The sequence below is a fragment of the Anser cygnoides genome, chromosome 4, assembly GCF_040182565.1.
Source record: "Anser cygnoides isolate HZ-2024a breed goose chromosome 4, Taihu_goose_T2T_genome, whole genome shotgun sequence".
Taxonomy (NCBI): Eukaryota; Metazoa; Chordata; class Aves; order Anseriformes; family Anatidae; genus Anser; species Anser cygnoides.
This window is the reverse complement of record NC_089876.1, coordinates 80680267-80700410: the sequence shown is the minus strand read 5'-3', so window position 1 is coordinate 80700410 and position 20144 is coordinate 80680267. Positions and strand designations below refer to the sequence as shown.

The following is a 20144-nucleotide window of genomic DNA, read 5'->3' as shown; positions in this document are numbered from 1 at the left end:
CTTCGCACTTCCAGGGCTTAGGCAGCAGCCAGGGCAGCCGTTCCACACACGTGAAGAGCCAAGCAGCTCCAGCCCGCTCTTAAAACAGTTCTGTGCACTAACACTAGTGCCACTGGAGCAGCTAGTGCCATCTGAAGCATGATAAAACGTGGACAAAAACAGGAAGGTCTGATAAGCTCTGCCTTCTCTTGCTCCTCTTCCTTCCTTTCTTTTTTTTTTGGGGGGGGGGGGGGGGGGGGGGGGTGGGGGCGATGCTGCTAAGGAATGAGGAGAAGGAGAAAAGCCCGGAGCACTAGCGCTCTAGGACTCCAGTGCTCAAAAGCTGACACGCTTCATAAATTCACTTATGAGACAGATACCTGAACATGAAAAAACAAGTCAGTCGAAAATCTCACAGCTAAGCTTTCAGTATTGTTGCATTACCCACTTCCTAACCCACAGGAAAATAGTTTACATGAAAATACACAGCTTACTAATAAGAGTACACATCTGAAAGACCATTAACTTAAATGACTCACTTTTTAGGTGTCAAGGGTTGTTCCGTAGTTGATAATTTCCAACTCAACAGCTCTATGCAACTACGATCTTGATTGCCCTTCCCTTAGATGCTGGTTTTGAGTACGTGCAGAATGCCATTACTTCTTCCCAGCACTATAGGGCCATCCTCAACATCTGTCTCGATTTTGGACAGCTAGCTACTCTAGGCTAGGTGAGATGATGCATGCCGTGTCTGGTTTAGTTTATGAGCTGTTTCTTTAAACTCAGTAACCCACTATCAGCTATTAAATCCCACAACTCTTCAACTACCATTTTAAAATGAACAATGGGCAGAAAACTAACTTAAACTCACCACAAAGCCCCTCCTAAGCCACTGGTGTTATTGCTTTTTAAATATAAGATTAATTTGTCCTTAGACATTACAAATATAGTCAAGACCTGTTCTGTGTCCTAAAACGGTTCCCAAGTCAATTAAAAATCTCCTTCTGTGAAGGGGATAGAGGGAAAGGAGCAAACCAGAGAGGAGAGGAAAAAAATGCAGAGTAATTGTGAGCACAGCCATTACCAATTACGCAGAAGGAAGATAAAATTGAGATGGCAAGTTATGTATCCAGAAGAATAAAAGGAGAAACATCTGGAAGACATGAAGGAGAAGACAGACTACAAGTATGAGGACGCACAGGTCCAGAAAACTCATCTACTTAAATCACTAGAAGCTCAAATACACATGTTCAATTCCAATTATTCTTGCTTTGTAACCCTAAAGTTTAGCATAGAAAGAGGTCCCCAAAAATAAAGCAGCACTAGCATAAGGCAACGAAGGAGAGATGAAAAAATGTTTTTTTCCCCTTTAAACCACTGAAAGGCTTTTGCCAGCTTTCTCAGTAGCATATTCTAGGAAATCCCAAAGCTTACTGTGTTTTGGCCTCAGAACACCACAAACATGAATGTATTATTTCCAAAACTTGTCAAGGCTCAACCATTACTCCCCTGCCCAGCAAAATAAACAAAACTTTCACAGAATCATAGAAACACAAGGTTGGAAGGGACTGACAGGATCATCTAGTCCAACCGTCCTCCTACCGCCAATACTACCCACTAAGCTACTAAATCACATCTCGTAGCACCTTGTCGAGGCGCTTCTTGAACACTCCGAGGGACGATGATACCACCAGCTCCCTGGGCAGGCTGTTCCAGCGCCTGACCGCTCTTTGAGAGAAAAAGTTTTTCCTGATATCTAATCTAAATCTCCCCAGGCGCAACTTGTGGCCATTTCCTCGAGTCCTGTCATTAGTTATCTGGAAGAAAGACTGACGCCCTCCTCATCACAGCCTCCCTTCAGGAAGTTGTAGAGTGCGATGAGGTCTCCCCTGAGCCTCCTCTTCTCCAGACTAAATCCCAGCTCCCTCAGCCGCTCCTCGTAAGACTTGTGCTCCAGACCCCTCACCGGTTTCGTTGCCCTTCTCTGGGCATGCTCCAGGGCCTCGATGTCTTTCATTCTTACATCATCCCCATTACAATCATTTAAGCAAGTAACCCACAGAAACAAAATCAGGACTTATCTACCTAGTATAAAAGTGAACTCCTTGAACTTACTGATCATCCAACCTATGGGCAAAAGGGAGTCGATCCAAATTCTTTTCATCTGTAACTATTATACTGATGACAATTTACTTTTCCATGCATATACTCTGAAATAAATCTAAGGGCAAAAGAGTTCAGTTTTAGAAAAAATGTATTATTTGTAACGTCAATTCTATCCCACAGTTGGATAAACACAAATCATCAGAAACAATTCAGAACAAAAAGAAACTAGTGCTCACTGTATTTTCGCTTTGCTGTCTAGTGATAATTAACAAAACGTCCATATTAAAAAGGTGGGGTTGGGAGTGGTAAAGAGCATTGAGCAGGGCCTCAGCCCATCACCCCCATGCTGTTGTCTGTGGTTTCTCCCCTCCTCTGAAGCATTTCCAGGAGGAGAACAAAGAAATATCTCCACGGCAACCTTGTTCCAACCAATATTTTGGCATTAATCTAGTCCATTTGCTTTATGGAAGCAACTGAAGCCCAATATACTGTATCACCAACAGACATCTAGAAAGCCCACAGAAGTTTTGAAAAAAATATTTCTTTTAAGGGCAGATCAGGAAGGCCATACAATCGAGATTATGACAAAAACAGACCAAAAAAAAAAAAACAACCAGCAGGAAAGGCAAATGAACTCCCTGACAAACCACGACACAAGCACACGAACACACTCTCTCCCTTGCTTGATTCCTCTATTGTGAGCTAAGCTTTTTGAAAGAGCAGAATATCTGAACAAAACAAAAAAGGGAAGTAAAAAAATGCTTTTGTTTTATTTCAAGCACTCACAGGACCAACAGTACCACACATGGCAGACTTGAGGGGCACACGCCACAAGAAAAACATTAACTGTGAGGCAGAGGCTGAGTTCTCTTCCTCTTGGCAAGCTGACACAGTCCCTTTGGCCCTGCCTGTCCAGACATGCCGGCACACCACTGGGAAGCAGCTGAACAGCTTAAAATAACGTCGATGGAGTAGAGTGCGTGTTCAGACAGCACCTGCTCCTCTATCAGAGAGAACAGGTACTCTTCAATCCACCAATATGTGCCCAAGAAGGACTGGGAAGAAGGGAACAAGGGGCAGGACATCACTGACCAGTGAGATGAACAAAGGAAACAAGAGCAGGAGAAATAACTCAGGCTGACTGAGGAGCATCGGAGGTATACAACAAACATCCCCTTCCCCAATTCCAAAGCATTTTCCTCTGATGAAATAGCAGGAGGCAAAAGCTCTGTGCAAGTCCAAATGGGGCCAACTACTACTATTTTCTAGAGTGAAACGGGGTGGGAAAAAAAAAAGGAATATTGCATGAAATCGCAACACCGTTTTCTTTGGCTCTCAGGGCACTGGCAGTCTCTGTAAACAGCCTTCCAAGAGCTGCTCCTGCACAAACGGCACCGCTCTTCTCCCGCTGCCAGCTCCCTGCCTTGGTGACAACACAACGAGCAGAGTGGAAGAGAAATGCTTTGTTCCAGTACTAAGGGGACCTCATATTCCACAACTGTCTGTTGTGCTTAAATTTCCAAACACTAACAAATACCTGGAGTCCTTGCCTGCCGTGTAGCAACTTAGGAAACTTCAGCGTTTTTGAGACAAAGTTGTAGGTGACTACAATATTATTGCTTAGACAAGCTGTTTTAACTTAGATTTTACAGACTTCTTTCTTGAAGACATTTTTATTTGCTATCTCATCCACATCATTAAATTTTTTGGCTTGAGACAAACTTGGTCTCCTAACATGGGTGTGCTCATTGACTACTCAAGCTGGTATGCCCCGCTCAGCACCATTCAACTGCCATCTTCAGCTCAGCAGCTTCCCTTCAGTCACATGAAAGGCACACCAGGTCAATAAGCTAATGCAAACAATAAACTAGCAGAAGACAATGACTCATGCAGTACACTGACTTACCTGGATGAATTACCTGGATGAATACACAGGAAAAACAAGTGGTAACTGGCTGCAAACTGATAAAAGTTATTAGGGTTTCTTGGTTACCAAGGCACCTTCTAGTATCCTCCATTTTAGCACAGCCAAGTTCACGGCTGAGGGTGAGGAACCAGAGCGGAAAGGAGGAGTCAGCCGGCATCAAATGCCAGCTCCAACAGGACAACCAAGGTGGGTGACGTGGCCTTGGATATGGCAGGAGGTGTCCCCAGGGGGCGCCTGAGGGGGACTCAAAGCGGGCAAGAAATGTTACCCTGAGCACCACAGCGCTGGCAGGCTTCTCAGACACCTGAAGGTCACGCCTTTTACAGGATGCCAGGCTGAAGAGGGCACGTAAAACACCAATAACGACTACCTATCACTTAAATGTGTGTAGGTGTGGGGGGTGTTGCTTTTTGATTTTTTTTAATTATTTTTTAAGATTTTTTTTAAATCGTTGAAAGGAAGGTTTATTATTGAAGGCCAAAACAAAGTTCAAAAGAGGCCGGGGTAGCTTCCCTGTGTGCAGACCGTACCCGTATAGCACAGGGCTCTCAAACGTGTCGGAGAGCGCTATTACAAGCCATGGAAGGTAAGCAAACTCACTGTCAGTCTGGGAATAACATGCTTAGGAGAGTGACAATCAGCCAGGGAACATACCGCCCGCCACGCAAGGCTTCTCCCTAGCACAGAGTAACTAAGCGCGCTACATCCTAAAAAAGACACTTGGATTCCACTGAAAGATGTTGGAAGCAGTGCAGTGATGTCTTACTGTTTATGTGGAAAGATTTCTTGCTACGAAAACTATTACAATGATCCCAAAACCACTGAAGTGCCAGATCCTTCATAAGCCAGTTGTTTTCATCTAGGAAATGACAATACACAGAATGAAGAGATGTCATACATTTCAATGATGCTGCTCCACTACACATCTTTCCTCCTTCTCTGGAACTTAACATGTTCTTGGTCCCTTCCCATCTCCCACGTCATTTTATTGAAAAACATGTAACTTACGCTGAGCTAGTTATTCTTCAAGACGCAGACCTAAGACTCCGAGATGTAGATTGAGGCCTTACACAACAAACAGCAGAAAATAAGAATAAGCTATTAAGCGGGATATATTTTGAGACAGCGTTCTATTTTTAGCATGAGCCAGCCGCCAACCCTGAAATTTAGCCATCTTCTTCCCAGCCCTGTTTAAAATACTGCTACATTTTGGGAATCCTATCTCAGGAAGATTCATTACAAACAGTATAGAGAAGAATCAGAATCTTACTGACATCAGAATACTTGAGCATAGAAATAAAAAAAGAACAAGGGAAGAAGAGACGACCAGGATGTCTCTGTGAGAGACAGACTGAAGGGGCATTAACGCAACACACAAAATCACGTACAGATGTATCCTGCCATAGACTGCCAGTTCATAAATAGAAGAGGGAGACACTGAAAATGGAAAGCAGGAAGGATAAATCAGAATAAACATGTGTAATGAAACTCACTACCGCTTTTGCAGAGTTTGCTATCATTAGGGAAAAGCATTACTCTTTTACTGGACACAATGAATGCTGCCATACCTCCAATCAACAGCTTTAAAAACAACCATAAATCCTCATGTGTTGAGGAGACAGGTTGCTTAGGCAGCAGCTTCCCCTGCAGACAAACAATTTCATTTATCAGCCACAAAAGCTGTCCTTCCTCGATCCTGCGAACCACTTGCTAGTGGCCACTGTCAGACTAACAACATACCATACTGTATTATTTCCTTGATGTGCAAAGCCTGGAAAAGTATGTTTCTGAGCACCAAAGCAATGCCGTTCTTCTCTGTTGACACTGTTCAGTCTGTCTAAGCTTTATTCTGACAGTACTTGATGAGAGAGTTGGAGAGAAACAGTAAACTGCATTTTTAACCAAGTGCTCAGAGTTACAATCAACTGACAGACATGAGAAGAGAATCCTACAGCCTTAGCATTTGCTTGCCGCTCTGCATTTTTGTTCAGTTCCTACAAAAATACTTAATTTTAAATAACCAAAGAAATGGAAAGGGGGGAGGGGGCATCATGAGAAGGGATTTATTCTACCATTTTTACTTTTGATTGCTAGATTTTACTTGTTAACTAGCAAAATGGTTGTGGCCATGTCAATAGTCATTAACACAAGAGAAAGAACAAAAAGGACAATTTTACAAAATTTTTCAGTGTATCCGCACACAAACCCCTCTTGCCCAGTATATGTAAATGGTAGCAATACTTGTATTAGTGGGAAATTAACAGACAAAGAATAAAGGTCTTTCTCAGGCCTCCATTTTCTATTCACGTAAACCAGGAAAAGAAGCTATTTGTCTACAGAAAGTGCTGGAGAACAGTTTTCATATATGAACACGGAAATGCTGCTGTGTACCCACTGTGCTTTTTTATCTTCCGAGCTACCAAGACCACCCATAAATCCTGAGCAATAGAGCTCTTCTAGAAACCTGGGTTATTCAGAGACTGATTTTGCCAAATGCAATTGAATGCTTCAACGAGCAATACGAATTCTGACCCATGTTCCTATTCCTATTTTTGAAGTTAATACTCAACTTTCAGTCAAGTCCAAGAGTTCCTGATTGAGCCTCCGCCCCCTTACTGATTAACTACATGCTCATCCCTATGAGCGTAAACCCTGAGCAAAGTAAAAGGGTCAAAGGACATATAGTTTATAGTTTATTTGCTTAAACTCACAAAGGCAACCTCCTTCCCCCTCAGAGGTAAGAGCCCTTCACATGCTGTGCTAGCTTACAGTGAGGCTCACCTCAGCCAGCGCTGGGATGTCATGGACACTATCACAGCCAGGTGCTCGCTCTCACCACCAAGACAGAGCCTTCTGAAGAGCAGCCGCAGCACAAGGCTAACCACAGGTCAGTCACAGGTCCCACGGTGACATACAGGTACAGTACAACATCCGGTACTCCGAAACCCATCAAACAACAGAGCGTCTTGCTACCTTTACTATCATTTAAAAAAAAAAGTATGAAAAAACAAGTGACCCCCCCACCTAACTGCCAAAGACCTTTGCAGTCCACCTGAAAGATCCCCATCTTCATCTGCTACTTAAACCAACGAAAAAGTTTCCCTCACACCCGCCACCACCATCACTTCTCACTAGCTCTAAAGAGTGGGGCCGGCAGTCCCTAAAAGCTCAGCTACAACACCCCAGCAAGCAGCCTGCTCCAAGCAGCACTACATCTCCCAGTCAAAATTTGTCTAGTGCGTGGAAGCTGCCACAGGTAAAATGTGATGAAGTCAAGCCCTTCCTCCAAGCACGTAATAAAGACCAGCGTTCAAACACAGCAGCGCTTAGTCTGTTGAGGGAAAATCTTGCCCCATTGCTGATGCCATAATAAACCCTTCACCACATTCCTGACACCCAGAGATACTGCAGAGATCCTCTCAGAACAACGGAGCAAAATAAATTTTAGATTAAAAGAGAAAATAGGACTCTTAAAAAGTAGTGGTTTGTCATGCATTTTGGACAATGCCCAAGACAGAACGTTACCTCTAAGTGCATTTTTGGAGGCAGCAAGAAGTTCACTGTACCTCTTTAAACACACTTTTAAGAACAACTTCATAAAGGCCACCTGTGAAAGAGAAATAACAATACAAAAACTGCCTACATCCCTCTCTCTCTTCACACACACAAAGAAACACTGTCAAACTGGAGCCGAATCTGGTGCCACTTAGTACTACTATGCACAGAAACAGCTGTGCAGACACTGTTTCAATAAAGCTCCTAAAAGCAACATCCCTTCTCTCACAGACTACAGAGAACTAGAGAACAAGGGATACTGCCTGGTTTTGGACACAACGTTGGGTCCTTTATCGTAATAGTTTTACAGGCAGGTTAACTTCTGTGGTAACCTGACATGGAACTACTGGAAAATGAACCCAAAGCAAAAAAAACACATGTCCATCAACAGGGACCCTGGACTGTCTGAGGCACGGGAATTCCCCCTCCTTCCTACTCAAAGGCAGCGTTCAGAGCAGACTGCTACAAAAGGCAGACCACAAGCAGGTCTGCACTTAAGGATCTCCGCTTCTCCACCACAACCCTCAGCATAAAGCAAGGGGACAGACCTGATCTGAAATCCTCTCAACATGAACAGCTACTAAAGATATTACCACTTTTTTTTTTTTTTTAAACAATTGAGATAAGCTCGTTCTTGTGCGTTGTACTGTTACTGGCTTTTATCTTTTTCATTTGAAACGTTTGTCCTTATAGAAACCCACAGGCTGCAAGTTCAGCCTCATTCCTCCACTTTCCTAGGCAATGATGTAAGAGAGCATGGGTGGGAAAGACAAGGACAGCCTTCATCTTTCAGATTGGTTCTGCCTGTGCCACAGGATGCTAAGGCCGCATCTTGGTATGTTGCATGCTGAATCCGAGCTACAAGAGACACATCAACTATTGTGATGAAATGCTGTCCAGATCTCATTTTAAAAAGAAAAACAATTTAAAGACACACACAGTTTGATTGAAAATGTTCTTCCAAGGATGTGATTTGTAAATACATACACCTCCTCTGCTTTCATTAAAAAAAAAATCAGATCACTGTGTGCATTTGATGCACATACATGTACACGTGTTTCACTGAAATAAAATTGTGTTATAGCTGTCGGTGGTTTAACTGACCACTAGGCTCTGCCAATTCACACCAAGAGCCTAGGCAAAAGAACAAGGAAACCCAGTTCTAACACAAGCACATCCAGACTTCTTTCTCCTTAAGTGTGGAGGTATCCCCAGTGAAATTGCAAAGGATTTCTAACTGACAGCAAGGAAAGAGTTTTCTTTTTTAACCCTGATCCAACACTGCTAGAAACATGGTTACGTTCCTGGTAAGAAACTGAAAGCAAAATATTTCTGTCTCCAAAAGTTACTATGGTCAGAGTAACAAGCGTTGCCGCTCTACTTTTCAACTCTAACACTGAAAAGCTCGGAAAGAGACTCCCTGGTTACCTCATGACCCACTGAAATCCTAAATTAAACATTCTTCACTAGCTTATCCTCCTTCACAACTCAGAGCTGTGAAAAGAAACTTTTGCAAACCTAATTAACAAGCAAATTAGCATCTTCTTAGATCATATCCACTTGGTTTTACGTTTCTATGGTAGCTCACTGCAGAACTACTGACTCAAGTACAAGCATTTAAACTGTGATACATTACCTAAACTATTTATATGCCTATTCCATGTCACTGTTTATAAAGATTGTTTACTTTTGTCTGTTCAAAGATGCATCCTTTCTTCTGCAAACCCAAAGAAACTCCCCAATAAAATGAATTTCACTTCTCTGTTACTTTCTCAAGATGGGAAACCAGTGGTAACAAGACCATTGCCAGCTCTGACCATATCCTTCTAAATCTCGTAAGTGCCACGGCCCAACTCCTAGCATCTTGCCATGAGAATATACCAAATCTGTTCTAGCTCTCAGGGTTGCGGGAAAAACTTGCAAACTGCATGCTCAAGGCTCAAAAGACAAAAAGGAAAGTAACTTATTCCACGTTTGCGATGCTTTAAAAGCCACTGCTTAAGCAAATCTCACAACTTAGGGTCTGCACCGTGACGTACCAACTCTTAGGTTAGCAACCCAGAGAACATCAAAAGGCTAAACTTTTACGTTAAGAAATGCACTCCATTTGCTTTGTTTGTCATTCTACCATGTGGTACATTCTATACTGCGTGCACTCATGCAAATACAAAGCAGGGCCTTGATCTCATCCCTGGCTCTCTAATGAAGACCTGAGGACCTCCATAAAATGCCATTAGAAATAAATAACTCCCGGCAAGAACGCAGTTGCAGAGAGGAGGCCTAAGACCACACGTGGCACTCTGAATGGTACGGAGGTGAGTCTTGGTGCAGAAACAGTAGAGAGCGGCTGTTCTATTATTATCAGCTTGCAGCGAAAGCCGTCTTCTTTCCTGTTCCCAAGTCAGAACACTAAAGCCCACCCTCTCCCACTCCATCAAGTTTCAACAGGTTTTGGCACTAAAACAAACAAACCGGGGAAGAAGAAAGGTCTTATAAGATTATTCCACTGTCAGAACAGTGAGGCCCTGGTTCAACAGTAAGACAACTTGAACAGATAACCGGGCTCACAATATGCAGCCTGAGGGAACTGAAAATTCCCAGCTCCTTATTCCCATTACTCTCCTGGCTATCCTCAGACATCCGCTTTGTTTCGTTTCCGCAAAAAAATAAGGATAACTTCTGAGCATGATACAGTAACAATCGCCCTCACCAGTTTTCTGCACTCAGGGTGCAGGAGCAGTGTAAACCATCATGGCCACTGAAAGACTCTCTGAATAAAGCCAAAAGCAAAAAGAGCTTCCACCAGCGCAGTACAGAAGACCTACTATGAACAACTCAAACAGCAGTACTGCAAACCAGTCTAAAAAAATCTCGGACAGGAACAGAGATCGATTCTGCCAAGCACACTTCTACCTGATTTATCTTAGCTGTATCCCCTTCAGGTATTCTAAACAGTCCTTCTCCCTTCTGGCATTTTCCATCATCCAAGCACTCGAAATCTCTTCTTATGAAGTTCTCCTACCAAGACAAGTCGATATTTTGTCTTCTTTTTGATTGAAAAGCACGTGCAGTCTCTAGGTATGTGTTCTTTTTTGTTGTCGTTGTTTGTTTGTTTTTTTACATTTTTTTTTCTTTTTTTAATACCATGTGCTTTCTGGACACCCTGAGCATTCTCTTAGCCCTGCAAATTCTCTTCCTCTTTCCACAATGTCAGCTTATTTAAGTAAGGGATACACCTACAGTGCCAAGTAACCAAGCACAAACTTTAGAAAACTCCTGCTGTACCAACTCCCTCCCTTCTAATACAGCTCATCTGTTAGCTTACATTTTGGTTCTTGGAAAGAGCTGAGGGCAGCAAGCAACATCTATTTCTCACAGTGGCATTCAAATTCAGCCCACCTTCTGCAGAAACACACCGCCAGCTACTGCTTTACACAAACCAATTTAACCTGCTTTGAATTATAACAAGATTTGTAACGACTTCGCTGGAAAAATAATACATCTGGAAATTTAAGAACATAAAGCATGATTCATTTGCACCCACAGTCCATCTGGCAAAGCGATACTGGAAGAGATATAACAGACAGAGAGATAAGACAATCCAGGTAGAACTACCCAGGGATAAAAAATAAGTTTTTTATCTAATACTTAATGTATTGTGATACCACTGCCTGCAGTGCAAGATGAAGCCAGAAAAACATTTTGCTCAAGAGCTCCTGATCCACCTTCTTACTCCAGTCACTTTCCCAAAAGCAAAGAACCCTAAAAAACATCAGAGAATGATGCAGGAACCTATCCCACTGCTAGACACGTACCTGAGACTTTACTACAAAATGATCAGTGCTGAAGGTTTTGTCTTTATGCATTGGCTAATTTGTCACAGCAGCTTTGAATTAAACACTGATATTGGTAATTCTCCCCCTGCTCTGAAACCTTTCACCACAAAGCTTCAGACAGATGCAAAACAAAAGCTGCTATGTCCATTGGAGAGGAAATGGATGATTCAAGAAAGGGAACAACTTCTTCCACCAGCTATGGAATTATTCTAGTAAGCTGCTGGAAAAAAAATAGGCAAAAGAAAGCTCTAAAGGGTCTGACTTCTCTAAATTAGTATTAGTAGAACAATTGAAATAAGAACCTTAAATTAGGCATACAACTGCTATATACCCATCCAATCTGAAAGAGTTGGACTCTTAGATACTTCTAGCGTCATATGTAGTTTCTCTAGAGCAAGTGAGAAAGAGATGAAATAAGAATATCTGGAAAATCCACTTCTTTGACTTGTTTTCAAATTTATTACTGTCTACACACTAAGTTAGCCACCCTGCTCAGAGCTTTTTCCTTGTTGTGTTGTAATAAGATGCATGGCATTTAAATAATAATATTTGCAGAAGTACAAGAACTATACATGCATGTCTTGTTGCCATAATTGAAACGCATTCATGTCATACCTTGCTCCTATATTCCTTAATGTCTACCCCCAAATTTAAAGCAATGTGCTTTCATACCACTCAGAATTAACTCATCGTTCATTTCTTGTATGCATTTACTCTTTCCAAGCACAACAGCACATTGTTGCTTTCAAAACATCAGAAAGATCCTTTTTTACACATGCGACAGCAAGTTCTGCAATTTATTCCTACTCTGCAATACGACAAGAACATTTGTAGTCACATGCATAAGACAGGCAGAAATCCTGCACAGGACATTGATGAAACACCAAAACTAAAAAAAACAACCAAAGCTAGTTTCCCTTAAAAGAACCTAAAAGATGATGTCTAGCTCACACGGGAGCAATTCAATTTCACCTAAATGCCAAGCTTTTTTCCCCTCCAAATCTCAATATGGAGGGTCCTACTTCCACACTCAACGTTGCTTGACATGTTGGGAAAAAAAAAAATTAAAAAAAGGTTCCCTGCTGTTATCAAGACTCCAAGAACACCAGCACAATTTAAAAAATAAATAAATAAATAAAATTGCACACTTCTACTCAGAACAGAAATCAGGAAATTTTGCCCCAATGCTGTTTGTGACAGAAAACAAGACGTGTAAGAAACCATCAGTCACAAAAGACTTGAGGAAAAACAACAAACACAAAACCACATCTCCCAGACAATTTTGAGCAAATTCCATAGAAAAAGGAGCGAGACCTGTTCTTCCTTCTCTGCAGGCACTGGACAAAGCTGAGCTTTGCCCCTCTTCCGCAAGCCATGGTGCAGGCCACAAGCCCCATCAGTGTGAGCCCCTTCCTGATGGAGAGCAACACCTGAGCGAAGGTGCAACCTCCCCACCAGCTGCCGTCATTGAGTCCGCTTTTCTAGCAGCTTCTAGAGAGAGGCTTCTGATTAACCAGAGCCCTCAGGAACAGGAGGCACACTGAGCTGGGAGGGACGCAATGTCCAACAGCCCTCCGGTACCCCTTGGCTAGGTCAAAGACCAAGCAGAAAAGCCCAGCTCCCACAGCTCACGGTTATGTGGTTTAACGCTTCAGATAATCCAACTGAAGTCCACGTGCACATGAAGGTCATTCCCCCTTCACCACTCGTAAAAAATTCTTTTTTATTACATGACTCTAAAACACAACAGGGTTAAATAACATTTCTAATCAGAAAATGTTACAGTACCAACCCAACAGTTTTTATATGCTATTTGCCATTTATCCTTCACCTCTAAAGCTCTGATACAGTATAATTTAGATTACAGATCAAGAAAGATATGCAACAACTACACTACAGATCTTCTAGCTTTGCTTAAATCGTTGTCCCCCTCATCTGACAGGTGACCCAACCGCAGACAGCCTGCACGTACTCCATTATCTGCAAGTGTCAAGAAAGGTGGTGTACACACTGAGCTGTAACACCACAGGAGAACAGGGGGCACAGCCAGCAAGCAAAAGCTTGACGTACTGCAAAGCAAAACATAGGGTCTTTGCCAGGCACATGCGTGGAAGACCTGGCCACCCAAAGCATATTCAGTCTTGCAAAGTTTGTGGGGTCACCCCTGTGCTACCACCTGAGCCAAGATGCTGCTCTCAAGCCCACACTGATGACTACAGATAAAGAGAGACAAGTGGCTAGCAGAATTTCATGTATAGCACCAGATGCTTTTGCACAGAGTCAAACAAGAATGCAGGAAACGGCGCCATCTATATTGTTTTAATCAGCTGCCCCGCAGACAAGTATTTATAGGAGCCTTATAATTATGTCATGTATTATCCTACCGAACAAGGTGTGAATAGCCAAGCAACAGGACATAAAATGTCAAAAAGAAGTCAACAGTAGCAATACAAGAGTGCAAACGTTTATTTCAAGATGAAAACTGCAAAAACAGAGTACAAAGTTAATGAAGCCTCTTCAAGGAGATGTGCCAGTCCTACACGAGTGTGACATGCAAAAGTTTAGTTATGACCAATGTTGTAGTTCCTTCAAAATACATTTTCTGAAAATACCGAAAAGTATTTTCTGTAAAAAATCAGCATTGCCAACAATTTGAAGCAATGAACACTGTAAGTATTTGTCACAAGCCGGACATTTCAAATGCTTTACTACTGCCGTTAGCAACAACCCAAAAAAATAAAAAAAAAAGAAAGAAAAAAATGAGCAAACTGGTGAAATTAAAAGCTTTATTATAAAGCTGCGCAGAAATCAATTTTCTACCCCACACACATACATGGAAGCTGTACTATGGACCAATAACAGGTTCAATTTACCATTTCAAAATGCAAGTTTTGTTATGGTAACATTGTAAAAAGACGCTTCCGCAGTTCTAATTGTCAGAAAGGTGAGCACTGGAAGGTACATTAAGACCAAGATAAACAGTTTCTCACAGTAAACAGTAATCCCCCCTCCTCCTCTCAAAAATATGTTTATTTTGGACAAATGATATAAGACTTCCTTAGAGCAGGAAGTCCTGTAAGTCAGAGGCCACTGCTGAGCCAATATTTCCAGTATTTTGCAATAGGAACTTCAAATCACTTACAAACAGGAAAAAAACTGCTAATCAGCATCTGCACATTAGCTCTGCAGGAATTTTACAAGGGACACACTACTGGCTTTTCTTTGCATAACTGCTTAGTATACCTTCAGAAACCCAAGTAAAACCCCGTGACCCAACCCTACAAAACACTTAATGTCAATGTCTGGGAGGTGAAATACAGCTGGATCTCCAAAATTACTGAAGTCTCATGACAGTCCTGAGCATTTCAAACAGTAAGCAGAACGTCTAACCCACGCTCATCATGTTCTCTGCACAGTAAGCATCCCAGAATTTTTACCCTTGAAGAAAACTAGGATATAGTTAAAGGGAGGCTTGCAGATGTGAAATAAGTTGCTGAAGTCTTCCAATAACAACACGCATCCGTGCATCCTGAAGACAAGTTTGCCATGTATGATACTTCTGACAGTTGCGCTCCAGTAACCCAGAGCTAAATAGCCAGGCTTTCATACCTACCCAGAGGGATGTTAGGGTACCTTCTCAGCTGATACAGGCAGCACGATGAAACAACATAACGCAGCTTCCTAAATTACATTTGTTATTTCCAGGTTGAAAACATTATGATTTTTTTTTATTACTACCTTCTCATTGGTGTTCTCAAAGCAAGAGATGAGAGTGCTTCCTTTCCACAGTAGTGATACAACACAATACTATAGAGTGGCCGATCTTGATGCGCAAAACTGCAAGAGAGTAAACAGTCGACTAGAAAGATGAACTCTCACTTAAACCTTGAGATAGAAATACTGTAATACATTTTTAAATGTGTGCTGAAGATATTAAGTATCACAGCACCACTATGCTGACCTTGCTTCAATTTGAGTTGAGTATGTCATCAGCTTACTAAGAACTGCAATGTAACTGTAGCCATATGACCCAAACCACACAACACTTCTACTCCAGGCTTATCAGCTAAAAGTGGCAAATGGGAAAAGCAAACAAACGGGTCCAGCTTCTGGCCAAAACATACCAAACTATGGAACACCATTCACTGACAGATAGTCTGCTCTAGCACCTTAGGTATTTCCAGCATTCTTCTACCCCAAATATTTTACTATCAACATTATCCAGTATTGCAGAGCTGGCTCTAGTGGAACTAAACAGATCCACAGTACAGGAGTGCAGAGATTCCCGCTCCTGATCCAAATCTGCACCCAAAATTAGATTATCAGCACTTCTTTATCAGGAACACTGAGCAAAATGCTGTATTAACACAGCTGCACATTTCTAGTACGAAAGCCAGGAATTCCACAAAGTATTTGCATTTATAAACATACCTGTCTAAAAACATAAGTAAGGAGTTACTTGTCTTACGGCAATTAGCCAATTCAGGTAGCAATAAACCCGTTTCATATTTTCTAGTGCTACGAGTCTACCAGAATTACACAGGATGTGAGAAATACTGCAGAAACACCAGTTCACGCAAACCCTACAGTCTCTACACATAGTAAACCTCAAGGTACCACTGCTTGCATTATCTGGCACACCACCAAAAAGTGCCACAGATGCCATCACGTTGGCTTTCTGCAGAACCAGCCTAGATTCATAGGAGGCCATGACTGCAGAAACCTCACGTAGCTGTACAGCTGCTATGGGGCAGCTTAGGTGATGAACTCTCTCCAGCCACCACTTTTTGGAAACTGTCACTAGGGAGGTCTGTCGCACACTTGTAATGGGCACAGGGACATGCACGCAGCTATGGCGAAGTTTACAAGTTAGCCAATCATTCCTATTTAATGCAGTGTGCAAAACTGACTTCTCCTAAGAGGAAACCTACCATTTTCCATGTGAAAATTAATCTTCTAGTATGCAGAGACCTTGTCAGAATCTTACAATGACAAATAACCAAAACTCACTTAGTAAAAAAGCCCAAAACTAACAGGTCCCCAGCAGAATCCTTGGGAGTCGTTCTCATTACCCAAATGGCATTTGGGCCATTCATAAAACTACAGGTCAAAAGAAACACATTCAGCTCTCTGCGCTGTTTCTTATCTACATCTGCCTCTCTCTACACTGTCACCCACAACCGCAGCAGGAAACCACAGTCCTAATCTTTCAAGGTGAACACCACGCGGGGACTCGGCACCCAAAGTTACCAAGTGGGCTCCAGGCAAACCGCACCAGTTATGTGGATCTCCCCGAGGGGTGAACAAACCCCACGCGCAGGGGGGCAGCCGGCCCCTCAGCCCCTCACAGCCCCCCGGTACCCACAGCCGGCCGCCGGGGGCTCCGACTGTCGCACCTCGGGGTGCAGGGGTCGGAGACGGTCTTCAGATAAATAAATTAAAACAAAACGAGGGGGAAGGCCCGCCGCCCCCCGGCACAACAAAGGCCGCCGGAGCGGCCCAGCGCCGCCGTCGAGCTCCCTTCAGGGCCCCGCAGGCCGGGGCCCCGCCGGAGACCCCCGCGCGCCTCCCTCCGCCCAGCGGGCAGGGAACACGGCAATAAAAACGCAATGGAAAGGGGCCGGGGGCTGGGAGCAGGGGGCACAGCCCGCGCAGCGGCAGCACTCGGGGGCCGAGGCTACCTGCGCCCCGGCATCCCCGGGGAGCGGGCGGCCGCCACGGCCTGCGGCCGGGCCGAACGAGCCGGCAGGTGGCGGGGGGCCCCTCCGGGGCCGGCCGCGGCACAACAAAGCGGCGGGGCCCGGGCGGCGGCGGGCACTCACCGGGCGGCGGCGGGGGGCTCGGCCCTGCCCGCCGGGGCGGGGAGGGAGCAGCGGGCGGCCCCTCCGCTCGTCTCCGCAGCTGATCTCGCTCACGGCGCGGCGCGGCGGGCCGCGGGCCGGGCCCAGAGGGCGGCTCCCCCGCTGAGGCCCAAGCGGGCTCCGGCGGGAGGCACCGCTGCAGCGCACTGGGGCCGGGGTCGTCGCGGCCCCATCAAGGCCGGGCCGGGCCGAGCGAGGCGGGGCGGAGGGAGCAGGGCCGCTCCCCGCGGCGGCTGGTGGCCATCTTAGTCCTTCTCCTCCTCCGCGGCACCGAGTGCCCCCTCCCCGCACGGCTGCCAGCGCTGCCTCCTCCCTCCCGCCCTCGGCTCCTCCTCCTCCCTCTGGCTGGCTGCGGCCCCCGCCGCTCCCGTGGTTGGGTTTGCCCCGGCCGGACTGGCCCACGGGGGGGTTCGGTAATGGCGGGCGGAGGGAGCGGTCCCTCACGGAGCAGCTCGCCGCCCCTCTTCCCTCGGCTGGGCGGCAACGCACCGCCCCGACGCTGTCCCCGCGCTCTCTCTGGGTTGCAGTTGTTTTTTTCAATGTATTTGTGGGCTATTAGCTTGACTTTTAGCAGTTTCGGGGTCCCGTGGAGTCAGGCGGAGAGTTACGTGCCTCCCCCTCCTCAGACAAAAATCCTGCTCCTCCTGGCAGACACCCGCCGCGCCTTGTGCCTTTCTTCTTCCCCCTCTTCTCAGGGCTGCCCCCGCCCTCCTCTGCCCGTTACCGGCGCCCAGCAGCCTGACGTGTAGAGGAGAGGCGCCTGCCTCGAGAGAAGAGCCTGCATGTCACCTGAAGGGAAGTAAACAGGCAAACATAAGACAGAAAGAAGTCCACTTCTATTTGGGGCTGAGGCGCTTTCCCTTAGTCTTTGGTCGTATGTGCACTGAGTGAAGGTCCACTGAGTGTTCCTGCTGTGGTACACAAAAGGGATTGTACGTTTGAGCTGTGCAACAGAGGAAATATTTTATCCACGATTCAGATGTTTAAACATAGACATAGTTAATCTTTTCCTAATTAAGCCAGAAGTTTGGTTAAATCCCTTGAGCTGAAGGACTCCTTTGTGCCAGCTAGACAAATTGTCCATTTAAAGTTTAACTAGACACACCAGCTACAGTGTCACCTGGGACCCTGCATCCGCTCAGATACCTCATGGGGAAAGGTAAAGACACGCCCACATGTGTGACCACTTAGCATTCTGCCTTGTTCCAGTAACTCCTCACTTCTTTCAAGATGTCAGGTATTAACAGCCATTCACCTCCTAGCAGTTTACTTTTTCATTTACAAAATCATAGAATCGCCTGGGTTGAAAAGGACCTCAAAGATCATCTAGTTTCAACCCCCCTGCTCTGGGTAGGGTTGCCAACCACTAGAGCAGGCTGCCCAGAGCCGCATCCAGCCTGGCCCTGAATGCCTCCAGGGATGGGGCATCCACAACCTCTCTGGGCAACCTGTTCCAATGCCTCACCACCCTCTGAGTGAAAAACTCTCTCCTAATTTCTAACCTAAATCTCCCCATCTTAGTTTAAAACAATTCCCCCTTGTCCTATCACTATCAACACATGTAAACAGGCATTTCCCCTCCTGTTCATACACTCCCTTCAAGTACTGGTAGGCTGCAATGAGGTCCCCCCAGAGCCTTCTCCAAGCTAAACAAGCCCAGTTCCCTCAACCTTTCTTCATAGGAGAGGTGCTCCAGCCCTCTGATCATCTTAGTGGCCTCATCTTGGAGTCTTCACAGAAGGGATCAAGTAGCAGCTTGGTGAATCTAGCTCCAGGGTTAAAAGCAGCAAGAAATAACACACCAACCACCAAAGACCTTTGCGGTTTATGGGTAAACAATCACAAGGAACCAGGAGAATTGCTTCTTACCTCTGCTATCATGACTTAAGTGGAACTGGGTACTCTGTTATACCTGAGGACTGATTGAGTAAACACCATTTACCCCATCTTCCTTTTCTAACAAGTAATATAAAAAATACAATTCCACTTAACATTTTCACTCACTGCTGTCCAGTGGAAATCATCCCATTTCTGTTGATGCAGAGGAGGTCTATGTTTAAGACTCATGGATGTCCGAGATGAGGCAAGCTGTAATTCAGCTCCTAAGGAGACAAAACCTGCACTCACTGAAGATATAAGTATTATCCTAAACAAAGAAACAAAACAAAAACCACCTCCCCCAACTGATAAACAAAGTAAGCAAGGAGAAATTATTAACCTCCTTGCCTATACAATTCTGCCTTTACTTGGTAAAGGTGTATTTGGACATCCCTAAATTCATTGTATTGACAGGAGCAAAATTTAGATCAACTCAGGACACCTGCCTGGGCTAATGATTTGGGTTGGAACAGAAACCACTGGTTCTTTGCAATGCCTGTATGGGTTTGGCTCAAGCTAACCAACAAACAATAAGCACTGAGAGAAATTAAGCATAGTATATCAGTAACAGTCCTAGTGGCAGAAACTCTTACACACTTGTTATTGTTCAGTTCCTGGGAAAAAAGGGGAGGTGAGGGGGTTATACCATGTATATCATCTTTTGTCCCTGCTAACTAAATGCCTTCTCCCCACTTTTGGGGAACATCTTTTTAACCTCTTCCCCAACCACTTTTCTCCCTATGCAACTGTTCTCTTCAGCCTCCTTTTCCCACATTCTATACAATTAGTAACTGTCACTGCTTTCCTTGAAAAATAGGGTTAGCTAATGCCATATGATGAATGTTACAGAATAGGAATGGAAAATGAGGATCAAAATCTAACACTAAGGTTTTGTTTGCAGGGCATGCATTTTGAGGATGCTCCCCATATATGGTATGCATCATATACACACACAAGGAAACGTGTCCCTATATCTAGTTATATTCTATCAAATATCAGACC

At 44.4% G+C, this 20144-nt stretch overlaps 1 protein-coding gene across 9 annotated transcripts in view; it reads right to left on the bottom strand.

Annotated features, from left to right (window-relative positions):
* The window catches only part of WDFY3 (WD repeat and FYVE domain containing 3), a 171424-nt gene extending 153527 nt beyond the window's left edge, over positions 1-17897 (bottom strand). For 4 of the 9 annotated variants that reach the window (XM_066996494.1, XM_066996497.1, XM_066996498.1 and 1 more), the window contains exon 1: positions 17226-17895. The gene's annotated coding sequence lies outside the window, so the exon portion shown is untranslated. Of the gene's footprint in view, positions 1-17225 lie in introns of all 9 variants that reach the window. The other 5 variants (XM_066996493.1, XM_066996495.1, XM_066996499.1 and 2 more) reach the window with 3 other exon arrangements.
* Positions 17898-20144: the final 2247 nt, after the last annotated feature.